At 40.9% G+C, this 5,985-nt stretch overlaps 2 long non-coding RNA genes across 2 annotated transcripts; both read left to right on the top strand.

Moving 5' to 3' along the window:
- The first annotated feature begins 605 nt into the window (after nt 1-605).
- LOC132372454 (uncharacterized) lies at nt 606-3,077 on the top strand. Its single transcript, XR_009505192.1, has 3 exons — nt 606-680; nt 1,942-2,013; nt 3,018-3,077. It is a non-coding gene; the product is annotated as an uncharacterized LOC132372454 (long non-coding RNA).
- Nucleotides 3,078-3,440: 363 nt separating this feature from the next.
- Nucleotides 3,441-3,879, top strand: LOC132372455 (uncharacterized). Its single transcript, XR_009505193.1, has 2 exons — nt 3,441-3,583; nt 3,749-3,879. It is a non-coding gene; the product is annotated as an uncharacterized LOC132372455 (long non-coding RNA).
- The last annotated feature ends 2,106 nt before the right edge of the window (nt 3,880-5,985 follow it).

Raw genomic sequence — 5,985 nt, 5'->3', positions numbered from 1 at the left:
ACAGCGATTATAGATTCCATGCGATGCCTTTAAAGCCAAGGTGTACCAGGAGGGAGGAAGAATAATAGCTCTTTCTCATTTAATTTGATGCAGGAATGAAAAGGGAATAGAATGCTATCAACGTAATTTTTGGGGTCTTCTGAAAGCACTGTCTTCCCCGACAGTTTTTAGGGGAAGGAAACTGATCTAAGGTAGATTGAAGGAGGAGGCTGGCTTCAGAAACAGGGACTAAACGGTGAGAGATCTGAGATAAATCAGGGAAAGCAACTGCAAATGTGGCATGTTGTTTGTCCCCGAGGATGTCTTTAGAATGACACAAAACAAATTCTGCTTTCGTGTTTAGGGCCAGTTGTAGAAATCTGGTCATAAAATAAACAGGAGAAGACAAAGGGCATATTGCAGCAGGAAGATGGATGAATGCAGATGGTTATGTAATTTCGCAGCAGCTCCACACCCCTTGGCAAGAGCTGATTGTTCCAAAACCCAAGAATAGCTCCCCATGTGATCTCAGACTAACTGGGAACGAGGATGTACCTGGCATGGCAAGGGGAGAGCTCGCCCAGAAAAGTGATGAGTGAGGAAATCATTTTCCCTGATAGACTTAGGTCAGCAACCTCAGAGAGAAGAGATTCGACGATTCAGAAGCCAACGATGGCCACCACTGTGCTGTTTTTAAAGAGGTAGGAGGCTGTTAACACCATATGCCATTCATCTCTTTTATCCCCCAGATGGCGTTCTTTGAACATACGCTGTTTGCCAAGCCCTGAGCTAGACCTGGGGAATGCAACGCTGAGCAAAGCAGGCCTGGTGTCTGAAGATAGATTGAGTATCACGTCTTTGTGTATCAGGAAGTTGGTTGTCCGGAGACATTCAGTGAGAAGCCAGGCAAAGGGCTTTCCTAGGCTCACCTCTCTTGGTTTCTTTTGCCAATATCCTTCCCTTCAAACCCCCGTGAGCCCCATTTTAAAGTTGACAGAGTCCATAAGAGATTAGTACACGGAACAAAGGATAGGAGACAAAGACCTGCAGAGGCCAGAACTCTTTGCAGAATTTTTGATGTACAGCAATGAAAAAAACAAAATCCTCAAAAATGTAGTTGTCTAAAAAGGACAAAATAGCTCAATAAAACTACACCCACTTCACCATCACTACTGTAGGCACTTTGTATAGACAAGTCAAGGTTGGCCTTGTCTGTTTCTATTTTGTCTGGTGTAGAAGATAATTCATATTATGACAAATGGCAGCATCGAAGAAGAATTGGATGAAGTCTGCTTTATTCCATACATAGAAATTAATGCATCTAAAGTAAGTTGGCTTATAGAAACAGAAAAGCTTTGGTCTGTGCAAAACTGGCATCAAAATTAAAGGAACTTAGGGACTTCCCTGGTGGTGCAGTGGATAAGAATCCCTGCTCGCACTGCAGGGGGCCCGGGTTCGATCCCTGGTCAGGGAACTGGATCCCACATGTATGCTGCAACTACGAGTTCACATGCCACAACTAAGGAGCCCACATGCCACAACTAAGGAGCCTGCGAGCTGCAACTAAGGAGTCCACAAGCCGCAACTAAGGAGCCCACCTGCTGCAACTAAGACCTGGTGTAACCAAATGAATAAATAAATATTTTAAAAGATGAAAGGAACTTAGACAAAATGGCCCCACTTAACAGAAAAGGAACATATACAGGTGCCATAAAATGATCAGATTAGGAATATTATATCAGAACACTTATAAAACTCATCTTTTTAAAATTCATGAGTAATTAAAATACTAAAATAAACAGAAAAGAGACTTAAAATATCATTTTCATTATTCTGTTATAAAACCACTTTCTTGTATAAGATAACAATTTTAATTCCTTCTTGAATAGGTAACAAATGTGTTTGGTTAAAAAACAGTAAACAGTAAGAAAGTGGGTCTCCTTTCCACTCCTTGTCACCTAGGTCTCACTCCCAGAGGAAACCACTGGAACCAGCTGCTTGAGCGTCGTTGGGAAATAAGCAGTGCACAGACAGGTACTGGACCGGTAGCTCTGGTATCAGCGTATGTATTCATATTCCTGCTCTATTGGCTGTTCAAGGCCAACCCCTGTTCTGATTGGTCAGTCAGCATCCCCCTGAGTAGAAACATGTGCAGTACGTGTATAACCTTGCTTTACAAATGTAGCACACTGTTGTTATCAATTGCTCTGTTTATTTTACTTATGTGTGATTTTCCACATGCATTCATATAGAGAGCTATTGATACCTTGTCCTTTCAATGTATTAGCTCTAACCTTCAGAATGTTCTAATTTATAGATGAGTAAACCGAAGTTTAGAAAGATTAAGCAATTTACCTAAAACCACAAAATTGGCAAGTGGTAGAGTCCTGGTTGAACCACAACTCTCTCAGTCCAAAAACTCTTATCAACTCTTCCAATTTTAAATTCACTAAGAACAATAATAAAGAAAACATAAGTTAACAGAAAAATACAAATTGTCAGCAGTACTGCTGCATTTTCCTGTTCCCTTAGCTTCTAGTCATGATTGACTTGATGAGAATGACAGAAAGAGATGACTGAGGTCAGACTGCAATATACAAAATGTTAGGCATTCACGCAGCAGTTCTAGCAATCTTCCACTAGGTGGCAGTATTTAAGAATATTACTGAAAGCCACAATGACTGCAGGTAATTGCAGCAATGAGATTGGATGTCAAACAAGAGTCTTTAAACTTTGCCCCACACTTGCATTTCCAGTTTTGTTTCGTTTTGTTTTGTTTTGGTTTTCGTTGTCCTTGGAAAAGTTCAGGAGCTAAAGCTTTACCATCTCCAGTAAAACTGTCTAATTTGGGGTCACCCTTCAACTTGCTAATACAGAACTTCAGCTTTAATAAATTACAGTAAATTTGTTTAACCTTATTTTGGGAATTCTGTGTATGGTCCTTGAAATTGTTCCAAATACCGTTTCCACCTCTGGAATTTTGTGGGCTATGCTACAGAGTGGTATTTAAATGGCTGTTAATCTTTATCGTGTCTCAGATGTCTGGGCCATGTGTGAAGTACAAGGTCAGGAGCTGCTGACATGGCATAGGAATCGGTAAGAATTCTGCCTGGAAATAAGAGTAATATTTCCCTAACAGTTAACATCTTTTACAAACCACTCTACATTTGCCATTTCTCATCACTTTGCAACACTGGACCTTCAGTCCAGTCTAACAAACCATTTGCCTTCCTGTGTACATCTCTCTTGTTCCCACCTCCATACTTTACACACACTCTCCCTGTTAAAAAAAATTCCTTGCTGGGACTTCCCTGGCAGTCCAGTGGTTAAGACTCCATGCTTCCATTGCCGGGGGCACAGGTTTGATCCCTGGTGAGGGAACTAAGATCCTGCAAGCCGGGTGGCATGGCCAAAAAAAAAAAAAAAGATTTCTTGCTTCTTTCTTTCTCAATCCAGGTACCCACCGAGGGGAAAAAAAATGTTGCCTGCCATATCAGTAAACAAAGAACGTTGCCTGCCATCAAGCCATCAGCCACTGCAGCCACCGGACTCTGTGCACCCTGAGGGGAATTCAGTTTGGAGAAAAGAAGGATACTGGCCCTAGGTAGTTAAGATGCATATCTAAGGAATCATTTCAATGAGCCCAGTCTCTTCCCATACATAGTAAAGCACTACGATCATTAATTTGAGATTTCTGGGTTTTGCAATTAGCAGTAATCTTTTGAGGTTCAACTACATGTTTTTGTTTTGTTTTGTTTTGTTTTTTCAGCAAAAACTCCTATGCGTCGCGGCTCTTCTGTTACCTCTTCAGAACAGTTCCTCAGAGCTATCTGAGAGGCTGTCAGCCAGGTTATAGCCCTCAGGAAGGTCCCCAAATAAAGCATAACTCACAACTTTTAAGTTGTGCATTTTTCTTCAGTCAAAACTACCTTGCTTCATAAAGTCTCTTCAGGGCTTCCCTGGTGGCGCAGTGGTTGAGAATCCGCCTGCTAATGCAGGGGACACGGGTTCGAGCCCTGGTCTGGGAAGATCCCACATGCCGCGGAGCAACTAGGCCTGTGAGCCACAACTACTGAGCCTGCGCGTCTGGAGCCTGTGCTCCACAACAAGAGAGACCGCGATAGTGAGAGGCCCGCGCACCGCGATGAAGAGTGGCCCCCGCTTGCCACAACTAGAGAAAGCCCTCGCACAGAAACGAAGACCCAACACAGCCAAAAATTAATTAATTAATTAATTAAAAAAAAAAAAACGCAAATGAGTTTTAAAAAAAAATAAAATTAAAAAAAAAAAAGTCTCTTCAAAAAACATACTCTAGGGGCTTCCCTGGTGGTGCAGTGGTTAAGAATCCGCCTGCCAATGCAGGGGACACGGGTTCGAGTCCTGGTCTGGGAAGATCCCACATGCCGCGGAGCAACTAAGCCCGTGCGCCACAACTACTGAGCCTGCGCGTCTGGAGCCTGTGCTCCGCAACAAGAGAGGCCGCGATAGTGAGAGGCCCGCGCACCGCGATGAAGAATGGTCCCCGCTTGCCGCAACTGGAGAAAGCCCTCGCACAGAAACGAAGACCCAACACAGCCATAAATAAATAAATAAATAATTAAAAAAAAAAAAAAAAAAAAACATACTCTAGGCGTTTTCTTGACTAATTTTATGTTCCTCTTTTGTATCTTTGCTCAGAACTTATGAAACCAATTTTCCATAATAACTTACATTTTCATATATGTTTATCCTACAATTTTTCAAGTCAACATTTATTCCATATATGTTAAAAACTGTTCTGAGGTTTTTATACTTCCAAAGAGTCATCTGTGGCCAATTTGATTTCTCATATTAAATATTTTTAGAATACACATTCCTTCGGAGTTGAGGTTTCTTCCAAAGAGAGGAATTTATGTTTGCAAGGCACTTTGAATCAAATGTGCATAATATTCACATTTTCCTTTTTTCTTCCTTTGCTATTTTTTGTGCAAGTTATTACTGCAGTATAATATACATACAGAAACGTGTGTAAATCACAGGCATACAGATGATAAGTTCTCAAAGTAAACATACCTACAGAGCAAAATTTAAATCTAGAGACTGAACATTCTCAGAACCAGAAGCTCCATCAAGGTCTAGTGGACAAAAAATGTCACCTGCCGCATCAGTAAACAGAGAATGTTGCAGCCATCAAGCCATCAGCCACTGCAGACATTCCGACTGTGTGCCCTGAGGGGACTCAGGAAGGAGAAAAGCAGGATACTGGCCCTAGATAGTTAAGGTGCACGTCAAAGGAATGATTTCAAGGAGCCCAGGCTCTTGCACCTTCCTATACATAGAAAAGGGCTAAATTCATTAACTTGAGATGTCTGATTTTCTTTAATTAACAGTAATCTTTTGATGTTTGAGTACCTGGGCTTTTTTGCAAAAACACCTGTATGTCCTGGCTCTGCTCTTACCTCTTTGAAACAGTCCCTCAGAGCTGTCTGAGAGGCTGTCTCCTGGGTTTAAGTCTTCAGTATGTCCGCCAAATAAAGCATAATTTTCAACTTTTAAGTTGTGCATTTTTTTTTTCAGTCGACAGCATCTTGCAGTCACAACTCTCTCTAACCATTATCCTGACTTCTAACACCATAAATTCACATCCAACTTTAAGAAGCACAAATAATCTGGCACACTTGTAATAGGTGGAAACATAAATATATGTAGAATAAATATAACTAACTAGTGGTTGTACTTCATCTCCATTTATTTATGTCATCCTCACAATAACCCTATGAGTTATGTCCTCCCTTTTTTGTAATTTTCAGATAAAGAAACTAAATATTAGAACAAAAACAGCATTTTCTTAAGGTTACCCAGCCAGTTAATGGCAAAATTGTGATTCAAAATGTGCTTTTTCCTACTCCAGAGATCCCATTCTTAATCACTGTGCTCTACTTTCCACGTATAAGAAAATACATTTCAAAAACAAATATAATCAAGGAAATGATCATTTACTCTTGGAGTGTTTCAGAAGAGGAAAGA

Source organism: Balaenoptera ricei, chromosome 10, assembly GCF_028023285.1.
Source record: "Balaenoptera ricei isolate mBalRic1 chromosome 10, mBalRic1.hap2, whole genome shotgun sequence".
NCBI classification, from domain to species: Eukaryota; Metazoa; Chordata; class Mammalia; order Artiodactyla; family Balaenopteridae; genus Balaenoptera; species Balaenoptera ricei.
This window is presented reverse-complemented; position numbering and strand designations above follow the sequence as displayed.